Source organism: Strix aluco, chromosome 22, assembly GCF_031877795.1.
Source record: "Strix aluco isolate bStrAlu1 chromosome 22, bStrAlu1.hap1, whole genome shotgun sequence".
NCBI classification, from domain to species: domain Eukaryota; kingdom Metazoa; phylum Chordata; class Aves; order Strigiformes; family Strigidae; genus Strix; species Strix aluco.
This window is the reverse complement of record NC_133952.1, coordinates 5,652,961-5,665,317: the sequence shown is the minus strand read 5'-3', so window position 1 is coordinate 5,665,317 and position 12,357 is coordinate 5,652,961. Positions and strand designations below refer to the sequence as shown.

At 47.9% G+C, this 12,357-nt stretch overlaps 1 protein-coding gene across 4 annotated transcripts in view; it reads left to right on the top strand.

Moving 5' to 3' along the window:
* The first annotated feature begins 4,563 nt into the window (after positions 1 to 4,563).
* The window catches only part of CASZ1 (castor zinc finger 1), a 207,066-nt gene continuing 199,272 nt past the window's right edge, over positions 4,564 to 12,357 (top strand). For 2 of the 4 annotated variants that reach the window (XM_074848245.1, XM_074848241.1), the window contains exon 1: positions 4,564 to 4,726. The gene's annotated coding sequence lies outside the window, so the exon portion shown is untranslated. Of the gene's footprint in view, positions 4,727 to 4,760; positions 4,844 to 5,042; positions 5,151 to 12,357 lie in introns of those variants that run through there. The other 2 variants (XM_074848242.1, XM_074848243.1) reach the window with 2 other exon arrangements.

The window sequence follows — 12,357 nt, the reverse complement described above, 5'->3', positions numbered from 1 at the left end:
CTGATTCTCTATTGCTACATGCCTCAGAGCAACAGGAACCTCTTTTGCAGTCCTTCGTCTTCCCCTCTAAAAAAAGCCAGATCCTAGCAGGGTGAGCCGAGGACAGAGTTAGAGCCCTCAGCATGTATTTATCTGCTTTTGTCATTTTAATCCAGGCCATTCTCATGTTGTTTTAGCATCATTTTTCTTGTGTGAGTAATTTTTTAAGGGTACGTGAAGTTTTCTCAGGCTGCACTTGCACAGTTTAGCCAGATGGGTATGTACTGGGTGTGAATAAAATACATTAACGTCTAGTCTACAGTAAAGGCGTAGCCTATACACTTTACCAGCAGCTGTCCTGTCATCAGTCTAAATATTCTGTTCACTTCTATTCTGTATGGCTTGTACTACCTCATTGTGCTCGTATCTCACTACTGCCCAGCAGTGCAGGAAGGGATGTGACAGATATTCGCTCTGTGTCCTTTGTACCCCATAGGTAATTGCAGGTACCTCTGTACCCCATAGGTAATTGCAGCATCCCTACACAAGCTGCAACCACCCCACCCCAGTGTGGAAATAAGAGGACCCTGAACAAAGGGGGGAACCATTCGCAAAGTTTGGTTTAAGAGAGACATTTCTGGATTTAACCAAGAGTTGTGGACAGCAGACATAGAGGACGACCTAATAATGAGTTTGGATGCTATTATTGCTAATTGCTGAATGATAAATAGCATGAAAGGTGTCCTACAATTTCAGCCCATGGAAATTTATTTGAAATATGTAGCTCAATAGTACCAATGTCTTATGGGCAGTAAGCTTGCAGTGAGCAGGATGTCCTCTCCCCAAGGGCAGCAACTAATGGTATAGCTACCTGCTATGGTAGCTAAAGAAAGACTGGGAATAGCTGAAACCTGTTTGAAGATGGAGGAGCACATGGAATTTGAGCTGCTAATGATCTTGTGCAACTGAACTTTTGGTTTGTTAAATGTTCAGGCAAGCAGGAAATAGTGAAGATAGGAACCATGACTGTGTAAGGTCTCACTGGTTTTAGTAAATGCTAGTAAAGAAAATCATAAGGGGAAAGGGAATGATAGTGACGTCCAAGGCTCCTTTTGGATTTTTTCCACTGTCGTGTTGTATACGTAAAAAAGAAAAGAGCAAAAACCAGAGACATTTTGTTAGAGGTCTTTGGTTAAAAGGTCTTCAATCCCAATGAGAGAGAGGCGGTCTGGTTCAAGTTGAACCCTGAGCAGTGGGCAAGGAAGCCCCACTGGCAAGAAGAAAACTGAATCTGTACTGAAGCATCCCGTGCCCCAGGTACATCTCACTCAGCTGCTGTTAGAGAAGGTTTATTGTTGAATTTGCCAGTGCTGTTAAACCAACATAGATTTGTTGAGAAAGTAAATCGTATTGTAGAGGAAGTCTAAATGAAATTGGATATGTCCAGAATTGGTAAAAGGCATTTGAGATTGCTCCGCCAATGGCCATATTGCTCCTTTCTTAGTCTTTCTGTGTTTCAGACCCACTTTTATGATAGATGCAGATGCTAGCACTTATGGTTTGGGGGCAGTATTGACACAAGAACACAAAGGACTTGTGAGGGTGGTGCCTTATTACAACACTAAATTAGCTGGAGAGAGATTACTGCACCACTTAAAAGGAACTCCCGCAATGGTTAAATCTATAGAACATTTTCATCCACTGTTCAACACGGAAGTAAAATTGCTTTGGGTTGATGACAGGAAGATGCTGCATAAATAGTTAAGTATGCATCATTTGCAATTTGCTAAATTATTTTCTTTCTATCTAGAACGGGCTGTGTAAGGTGTCATTACCTCATGTTCTATCTGACTGAGGAGCCATGCGCTCGGGGCCCTTTCCTGGGAGCGAGTATGGCAAACGTCAGATGGGCTGAATAGGGCTTTGCGCAAGCAAACTTCAGAAAACAGGGACTACAGGGTCAAAAGACAGAGGTTAAGCATGCAGAGTGGGGCTCTAAAACACATGCAGAGAGCGCTTTTGAGCAAGGTGCGGTTGGGAAGGAGGCTTGAAGCTGTTGTCAGAGGTACAGTTTTGTAGGGTGTCTGAGCCTCACGCCACGTGCAGGGGAGCACAGGCATGAGAACTCTTTGGCAATAAACAGGACCGCCTCAAAAACACTTGACTGTCCCCAAGTTCTCCTCCTAACTAGGACAACTCCACAGCACTCCAAAATTAGCCAACTTCCAAGCAGAAGGAAGACCATTCCGTCTGTGTTCAGCGCCCCAGATGAGAGAAATGCAAAAAAGTGAACAAGAGAAAATAATAAGAAGTAAATGCAATTAAAAGTAACGATGCAGATTTAATTAAAGGGCCCTATTCTCCCAACCCTTCATTCTTCAGAGATGCCTCATAAGCAAGAATTCATAGCTTGGGACCTGCACTTTTATACTTTTGTACCACAAGTTGGGACATTAAGTTTTAGAAACACATGGTTTTTAACCTGGTGGTGTCTCTCCAGCATACAAACTCAAGAAGTTTGGTCTTCTTATTTTCAGCAGTTTATAAATACTTGCCACAGTTGTTATAACAGTCTCACACAGTCCTATTTACTTTAATTATCCCATTTTCATCCCCATTTTCCTGATTTCTTTATTGTGAGCAGGTAAAAATAAATACCTACAGAATGATCAACACCAAACAATATTCAAATAAACAAAACCCCAGATTCTGCAGAGACACAGACACTTTAAACACTCAGAGTATTTCCACAGAAATATATCTCTCCACTGTAAATTCGGCCTGGTTAGTAAAAGTCTAGTCTTTACAGGGACCTAAATATTTAACTCAACAGATGTACATTGCTAAACTTGTCCATTCAAAATTCATGAGTCAGACTCCCCCCCCCCCTGAGCTGCTAAATCACAGGATTTTCTCAAAAGCTATTAAAAATCCATTTCTTTGGAAGTTTCTTATTTGTCCTCTGGCTTTGGAGGCTTTTGGGAGCACTAGGCCACATTTCCAAGCTTCCTTCTCTAAACACAAGTGCTAGAAACATGTCATTCCAGGAGCTGGGGATCAAAGGAGAACACCAAATATTGGAAGACTCACAATAAAAGCTCAAGAGCTGGCAGCGGTCCTGCAAACACTCATGTATGTGAGTCACTTTTACTCACATGAGTAGTCACATCAAAATCAGAGGAATTAGTCTATTATTATTAATTATTGTTATTATTTATGTGTGTGGCAATAGCACGTAGGAGCTGTGATCATGGAGCAGGGCCCCATTGTGCAAGGCACTGACAAATCCAGAGCAAAACCCCGGTTTCTGCCCCAAAGACCTTACAGTGTAAGCATCATCGGACAAGAGGCAACAGGTGGAGACAGACACAGACAGGGAAGCGCACGGGAAGAGCGAGACGCTCCTGCAAGGGGTTCTGTGTGGGTGTGCTGACGCAGAGCTCCCTGCTCCGAATGAGTAAAGTTATTCAAGAGTTTACAGGTTTGCATAGCTTGGGCCTAGGGCCCAAACCCTGCAAGCCCTGTGATGGAGGCAGACACCTCCACCAGTGCGCAGTCCCACAGACTGAATTCATGCAAGGACTGGGGGGCGGTCAGGAGTTCCCCAAGCCCCAGAGTGGAGTGCAGGGGTGCCGGTGAGCTGAGAGGGAACTGGGGGCGAAGGAAAGGGTCTCTGTGGACGGTTTTGCACCACAAATCATGCACACATAACTATAACGTATGCTAACTGCCTCAGTAAGATGAGAGAGCTGAGAAAGAAAAGGTAGAGCTGAAGAAAGTAGTTTCTTAACACAGAACTGGGATGCCTGCCTGCTGGAAATTCGAGTGCATGCAAATGTAGGGGAACCCTCGCTCTGATCCTGCAGACATCCCCCAAACCCAGCCCAGTCCACGAGGCTGCCCGTGGCTTGCATGCCTGTTCCTTGATGTTTTCTCTGGGATCCAGACCTGCAAAAGTTAGTCCTGTGCATAACTGCCAGCAAAGCGAGCACTGCAGACCACCAAACCAAGACATAGTACAGTTGTAGATGCAACGAGCCAGTGGTTAGTCCTAAACTTGAGTGAAATCCAGACTAAGAACATAAGCAGAAGAAAAGTACCAAAGTTTGAAAGTTTCTAAAATAGAAACTGAACATTATGCCTAGGAAAACCAGCTGGAGAATAAAGAGATACACGCAGCCTAGGTATTCGTGATCTCCACGGAGTTTAGTCGTAGGGAACTAAGGTGAGCAGAAGTCACCAGGCTGCAAAATAGAAAATTTTACAAAACTTGCAGTGCGTCGCTGGGAAGGAGGACGGGCGGTGGGGAGGAACCGCCTGGTGCGGGGACAGGGCAGGAGAGAGGAAGCGGGCGGCGCGGGCTGGGAAATGGGGACACTTTCTCGCCTTTTCCCTTGCCAGGGGAGGGGGATCCGGTCCGGGTTTTGCAGGCGCCCCTCCCTTGCCTGCCTGCCCTGCCTGCCTGGAGACCGAGTCCGCTCCGTGCCCGCTCCCTCCCCGCCGCTCCCCCCTTCCCCTCCCCGGGCGGGCCGGGGCAGGCGGCGGGCGGATCCAGGCCGGGTTTTGCGCACCGCTCGCCCTCCTGTTAGAAATAGGAAAATTCAATAATCAAAGCAAAGGGGAGCGCGAGGAGGAAAAATCCGGGATCAGGGCAAGTTTGATGGCGCATGCGCGCTGCAGCCTCCATCCCAAACACACACACATTTCCCTTGACTTGGAAAGTCACCCAAAGCAGCCCCAAGTGCAGGTAAGCCCGTCCGCTCCCGCCCGGCCCCGGCCCCGGCCCCGCCGCCGGCAGCCCTGGCTCGGTGGCGCCGGGGCCGGGGCGCTGCGCGGGCGGGCGGCCGGCGGCGCTGCCCGGCAGGTGGGCACCGCGCTCCGCTCCGCGTCCGGCTCCCGCGGGGCAGCGCCCAGCCTCCGCGGGCACCGGCCGGCAGCGGGGCCGCCGGCGGCCGCCCGGCTCCGCGGCAGGCGGGCAGCGGCGGAGGGTGCCGCGGCGGCGGCGGGAGAAGGGGCGGGGGGGGGGGGGGGGGGTTGCTGGCGGTGGGGCAGCACCGTGCCCGCTCGGCGGCGGAGCCGGGGCCGCGGCGGCGCCCGTGAATTCCAGGACTTTGGCAGGAGCCCGGGCAGGGGACGGGGGAACACGTGTTCCCGCTCCGCGCCCGGCGCAGGTAACCGCAGCCCCACACCGCCCGGGGGGTCCCGGCGCGGCCGGGCGCAGGCACCGGGGCGGGGGTGGGGGGTGGGGGGAACGACGGTGGCAACAAAGTTGGGCGAGCGGCGGCGGGAGCACTCGGCGGGCAGGGCCGGGTGCCGGTGGGGCGAACCGTGCCGGGGAACTTTCTGCAAAGTGGCCGGGCCGGGGCCGGCAGCGCTTTGCCCGGCGCCCGCAGCGGGACGGCCGCAGCCCCCCGGCGGGGACGGGACGGGGTGGGCAGGGGCCGCCGCGGCGGCTGGGAGCGCGGCGCGGGGCAGCCGGTGCCCGGCCCCCCGGGCGAAGCAGCAGGTTATTTTTACCCGGTGGCATTTGCAGAATGCGCAGCTGATTTGCCATCCGGAGCCAGGAAGTTTCCCCCCCCCACCCCTCCGCCTCCTTCTCCTTCTCGCCCCCTTTCCCCTTTTCCCCCCGTGAGCGGCGGGGCAGCGGCGGGCGGGGGGCGGCCGCCCGGGGCCGGGGTGGCGGCGGCGGGTGGAGGCGGGGGGGGCGCGGGCCGGGGCTCCCGGGGGAGCCGCTGCCCGCGTCGGAGGCTCCGGGCACCGGGAACAGGTGTCCGAGCCGTCACTCAGGGCCAAGCCGGCGGGGCGGGGGGGTGCCGCGGACGGAGAAGGCGAGGAGCGGTCCCGGGCCGAGAGCCCTAGCGCTGCCGGCCGCGGAGCGGCGGTCCCGGCGGAGCGGCGGCCTGGGGTTGGGGGGGGGGGGGGGGGGGGGGAGCAGCCCGGGGCGCAGAGGAGGAGCGGGGCTCGGCGGCGGGCCCGGGCGGCGAGCGAGCTGTCAAGAGGCTCGGGCGGGCGTGGGGCTGGCGCGGCCGCTCGCCTCGGTGCCGGCGCCGGGGCCGCCCGGCTGCGCGGCGGGCAACTTCTTCGGCAAACTTTTAGGGGTGGGTTGCGGCTGGAAGCTGCTCTGAATCACGGCGGTTTTGATCGATCGACCCGAGCCCTCCTGCCCTTTCGGGCTGGAAAGGTGAAACTTTTCAGGAGCTGCACGTCCACCTTCTGTGTGCCCCCTCCTGTCCGCGCCGCACTGCACAGCGGGTCCTCGCAGCCGGCTCCCTGGAAGAGTAGCTGTCTCTCCCAAAACTTCATTGATGAATTTATTTCCTCTATTGATTTGCTGACTCTTAGTGTGGAATAATTTCTTGCGAAGGTTTTGGACTTCTCATTTCCAGAAGTCCTGCCTGCTTCCCACCTCCCCTTTATCTATGTGTCGCTGCCACCTTGTTAACTACCCTAAAGGTGGTTTGGAAGAGTTTATGGGGGAATATTGTTGAACTTCAGTAATCAAGTTTCCAGATCTTATGCCTCCTGTTTAATTTATTAGACTAGTTATTTATTCTGTTGATGATAATCTGTTGCTGGTTTCTATGGAGATGTTAAACTGATCTCTTTCAGAAATCAAACTCCATATGCACTAAAACGTTTAAAGGAGCAGCGTCCCCTTTTGTTTTCAGACTTTGTACCTTTTCAGTGCTTTTATTGGGCTCCTGTATATTTTATATATTAAAGCCTGAAGTTGAAGCTTTGTGCAAGACAGAGCTTATTATGGCTAACAGAAAGTCAGGGCTTTGATCCTTTTTTTGCATCATCATTTAAAACAGATCATTTTTCCCCCCTCATCACACAAGATAGCAGAACCCTTTCAAGATCAAAGAGTCCAGCTAAAAACTATTGTTTAAAAAAAAATAGAAAAAGAGCCAGTTAAATTAGGGGGATGTTTCCTTAATCTGCTTATTTTGTTCTAAAGATTTTTTTTTTTAGCAGAGAAAACAACAACAACAACAGAAACTTGTGGCAACTATATTGTTATTTTTATACCTCCCAAGTCTTTTTAATGTTAAAATAAGTTCAAAGTCAAATATCTCTAAAGATGAAGTGCTTGTTAGGGTGTTTTTATTACTTGGCTTCTAAATGTGGAAGGTCAGAATCCAGAAAGCTACCGCATTAGAGAAGGTTTTAATAGTCTTTGTCTCATCTTAATGAGAGAGAAATCTAAAAAACGTTTCCCCCGCAACATTTATAAATTATTTCAAAGAAGTCTCTCTGCATGTAACTCAGTTTTCATTATTTCTTAACTTATCCATTGCATTATTACATGTGATTCAGTGTAATATCACTTTATAAGAAGTAATCGAGGTGAGAGAAGAAAATTTTTTTTATGCTTAAAATTTGAGAACTCAGGGTAAGCTGGTGTGTTGATCAGGCTGACGCACAGTGCACACCAACTGTGGTTTTTTGCTCATCTTCTGGAGAAAAGTTAAAAGGTTTGCAAAGAAAATACTACCAGCACAATGCATGTTTAATACAGAAAAAAAAAAAAACAACCCTGTTGTACTTTCTCTTAGTGTATCTTCAAAATGTTTCCACTCCCTAAAACAGAAATGTTTTTCCTGTCGGTATGCTTCCATACTAATCTTAAAAATAAAAGAATAATCCTAGAGGAAATAGTGCATGTAACCCCTGTAACTCATGTATGTTTGTGTGTGTATGTGCATATACATTTATATTTCACATAGATATATATATACACACACATGTATATGGAAGACACTTAGGTGATTTATGATCTGTCCATACTAGACTTTATCTTTTTTCCTTGTTAATTTTTCTCCTTTTTTTTTTTTTTTTGTGATTCGTAATGTGGTGGAGCATTTAAATTTTTTTTTTGGTAAATATTCTGTTTATTTGTTTGATTTGAATTGCAAACAGAATTGACTCTGACAAGTAAAAAGAGGAGGGGGGAAAAAAGGAAACACTATGGCTTTAAACTCAGGAGTTTGCATATTCTCCTTGTATCTTTCCCCTTTGCTAATTATTGTGTTGTTTTCAGAGCAAATATGTCATATCCATGGCGACCAGGCAGGTTTATTGTCTTTCAGAAGCAATAGCTCACATAAGTAATTAATGACTTCTTTTTTTTTCCTCTGGCTTAGGTTAAACAGATCATTCAAGGAAAGTCATATCTCTCTCTCCCTCTCTCTCTCTTTTTTTTTTTTTTTTAGCCCAGTGACATAAGAACATGAGTTAGAACAAGAAAATACTTTAACCAAGAAGTCAACAGCTTATTTTTCCTCATTTCTTTTTAAAAGCTCCAAGTGTCAGCTTTCCACACACATGACGTTGTCATTCTTGCAGTTTCAGAGCGAAGCCTTGGTACAGGGAAAAGCCACTGAAAGCTGGAGTTCAGTTGGTGGTTGTACAGCTGAGCAAAGTGTGTGTGTCTCTGTGTGTATATGTGTGGGGAGGTATTATTCTTGCTTAAGGGTTTTGCTGTGTACTGGGAAAAAACGTTTCCCTCACTATCCCCCCCCCCCCCCCCCCCCCATTCTATCTGTATTAAAATCAGTGTTAAAATAAAGGTGTGTTTTTGTATCTTGCAGATTGTAATTCAAACAGTTTCCAGGAAAGAATTAGTAATTCATTTTTATATACAGCGTATATACACACACGCTTGAGCTCCACCCAAAACAATCAAGCTAGCTGGAAAAAAAAAAACTTATTTCCTTTTTCTTTTCAAGCCCAAGCAAACTTGCACAGTGACTTTCAAAAGCTTATTAAAAATAGCCCCCCATTTTTGCAGGGAGTTTGCTGCAGGTATGAATCTTATCCTTTGCCTTTCCAACTCTGTTTCTTCCCATTAAAGCTGAATTTGCTATCTGTCCAAGCCAGGGGCTGGTTATCCACTATGATTTACTGAGGTGGTGATTTTCTCTTCCCCCCCCCCCCCCCCCCCCCCAGCACCTTCACCCCTGTTTTGTTTTTACTAATTTCATTTTCAGAAGGATTTATACACAGTCCAGCTATATAAATTCCTTGGGAGATAAAAGCGCCGCACACTTCCATAAACAAAAGCTTTTACTTGCATCCTGTCTTCCTTTTTTTCTTAAAGTAAAAAGGAAAAAACCCTAAAAACAAAACCCCAAGCCATCTGATTGAAGCAGGTATCATAAATGTATGCTGGTAATGATTCTGTATTCCACAATGCTGCTACTTTAACTTTTAAAATCTGTTTCCTTTCTGGTTTGTAACATTAATCAAAGAGCCGCTTCCTTCCAATTTTTCCACAGACTGGGGCTAATTAGAACCACTCGAATCATATTTTGTAAATTCCATGTGGATGTTACTTTAGGTTTCAAGATCGTGAATGCTTCAGGTTCAGTCTGACTAGGCACTCTTAGGGTTATTTTTATTAATGTTTCTGTCTCCCAAACCAATTCACGGTTTCTCTCCGTTTACCCCAAATAGATTTGTGGGTTCACGAATAGGGGTGTGTCAGAAATAGGCATTACAAGTTAGGAAAAAGAAAAGCCGAGAAGGAAGGAGATTTTGCAGTGTAGTTTCCGAAGAGCAACAGAGAACCCCCTAAGTAACGTGAAGCTGAGGATTCAACAGACTTGATAATTGAGCCCTTAACCTCCTGATGTCTATATCAGAAAAACAGAGTCTAGCTGAAGGAGACAAAGAATAAAGCAAATACTGGGTAGGAGCAAGCTGGGGAGATGACTGAAATATTGAAGTATAGTTCAGGATATGTATAAATCTGTATATTACGTTTCCTTAGGTTCAGGTTTTCCCTCTGGTGAAACGTAGCTGGTTTAAAGGTGGCTTTGGGAGAACCTGATGTTTCTAATGCAGCCGAGAGCCTGGCGTTTCTGTGGCGTGAGCAGATGTAACTTGGAGAGACTTCTCTTGGAATTGGTGTTTATGTTTCCCCGTTTCCTTTTGTTTTTGAAGGACTGACTAGTGATTTTTTTTAAAAATCTTTATGGGAAGTTAAATAGCTAGAAGTTGGGAGTTTTCAGGTTGTGATTATTAGTCTGTGCTAAAGGGATTTGAATTGAACCACTTTGAGCACCCGGCAGGGCGACAGCTTCCATGCTCTGCTACAGTATTTCTCTCCTGTATATTTGTGTACCTAAACAGGGCATCCAAGAATTAGGGGGCAGTGGGCTCACAAGAGGGATCTTAAAGTTAACTTGCTTTTGGTATATAAGACTGCAGCTTCAAAGAAAAGCAAGAGCACATCGTAAATTTTGCTAAAATTAATCAACCGTTTAAGAGCTCCACATTAACGAGGTTTTCCAGGCAAGCAGCTTTCTTCTCCTCTTCTTCTTCTTCTTCTTTCTCATTCAAAGTCCAAGAGGGTTGGGGTAGAGGGGGGAGAATATGAGTAAGAAGAGTAAAGGGTGGAATTTGAGCAGAAATAATAAAAACAAAAAAGGCTGGATTTGTAGAATATAAATCCTCATGTGTCCTTGATCCATATTGTCAGGGTTTTTTTTTTTGGTCGGATTTGTCCTGTGTGCCTTTGACGGAAAAGGCACGTAGAGAGAGAGAGAGAGAGCGCGCGCGACAGAGGGGGAGAGAGAGAGAGACGTGTCACTGCTTTGGAGCTCATTATCATTCTTAATAAGTCTTAAGGAATAAAGAGGAGCATTGAGTGTAAATGCTGGGTAATCCTAACACTCCTCAAGGTGAGAGGAGTCTCGAGGACACAGAGAAAGAGAGCGAGGAGGAGGGGGCTACTGCGGGGGCAGGAGAGGAGATGTGGATGAAAGTGGTTTTTAAGGGAGTGGGCATGGGTTAGTAGGGCTTGCGGCTCCGGGGCGCTTCGGTTCTGTTCCACAGGCCTGTGCCGGGGAAAGTTGTCTCCAAGTTTGCATCCCAGCGATGGTAAGCAACCCAGCTGGACCTTGGGGCTGAAATATTGGCCTCTAAGGATGATGTTGTCTGACAGAGTTGGGTTTGAGGAACAAGTCTGCTGTCCGCCCTTCTTTGGCCTGTGCTAAAGGGTCTCGCTCCCCGAGGGGGAACAGTGCCCCGGGGCGAGTACTGGGCTGGGTGCTTTGCCCTGCCTCCGGCTTGGCGCCTGCTCCCTCAGCGCAGGGTGAGACCTCGCTCACTTCTCAACCTGTGCACCCTGTTCTTAGCTCCTTTCCGTTGCAGTCTGGTTGGATGTCACAACTCCTTCTCTTTGCCTGGATTGCCTCAAGCATCTGCCTCCCCGCACCTTTCCTCGCCGGGGAGGCTGCACCGGCGCGCAGCTCGGACACTAGGTGGCTTAAAGTACAGGCAAGGCGGTAAGGCAGAGATCTTCATTCACTCCTTCTGGTGGGCTCCTTTATTCAAACTTCAGGCTGACAGCAAAACATGGAGATGTCTTTGAATCCGTTGTGGATTCAGATATCGCGCGACCTCCTTGGCGGTGTGTTTGCAGTCGCGTTGAAGGGTTGGAGCCTGTGGAGCAGTAAGAAAGAGGACACCGATGAAGTGAATTCAGGGGCTGGGCTGCTTGCTCTGATGACAAAGAGTCAGGAACCTGCCTGCATTGCTGGGTCCTTCCCTCTCCAGGCAGATTTCACCATACCCATTTTAAAGGGTGTGCATGTTCCTTTTGGAAAAAAACATTTCAGGGTTGGCAGAGCCCTTCTTACTGCGTTGATGTGTCATGGAAGATGCTGAGCCTTCAGCGATGCCCACTGGCCCTTCCTCCTGGTCTCTTATCTCAAGTCCAGTTGCAGGCAGAAGCAACTGCTGTAATTGGGAATTTGCCTAATGCATCCAAAGCCTAAAGAGGGGGGTGGAATAGCACTTGAATTATTATTTTTTTTTTCCCTCCTGCAGTCTGTGTTGTCTCTCCAGTTCAGCCCATAGCTTCTGGCTGAAGCAGAAGCTTTACCTTTTTTTTAAACAACTGCAAGTACCTTGGAGCAGGTGGGAAGGAGTTGTGGATGCTGAGTTTTGATCAGTTGGCAGGAGAAGCCAAATACAATGAGGCGGAAGTCTTGCTAAATGCTGATTTTTCTGGGTCCAGGTGCTTGGCTTCAAGGTTAAGTGTTACACTGGTAATATTATTAGGTATTAAGTTATTAGTAATGGCACTGTGGGACTTGCCTGTACTTGGTAGAGAACCGCTAAGAAACTGTATTAGGGCTGAGTTCATCCTGGTTTCTCTGGTAGTGTCCTTCCCACATGCCTCAACCCTGAGCTGGAGGGAGCAGTAGAAAATATGAATGCAGTTTTTGTGCATCGTCTGTCTTTTGAACTCTTTCCTGAGATGACTAATGAGTTGTAGCAAGGAGGCATGGGCTCTTGTACTGAGGGATCTGCCTGCAACCCCCCACTCGCTCTGTCCAATGGCTGTTGATGAGGTGTCAGCTAATA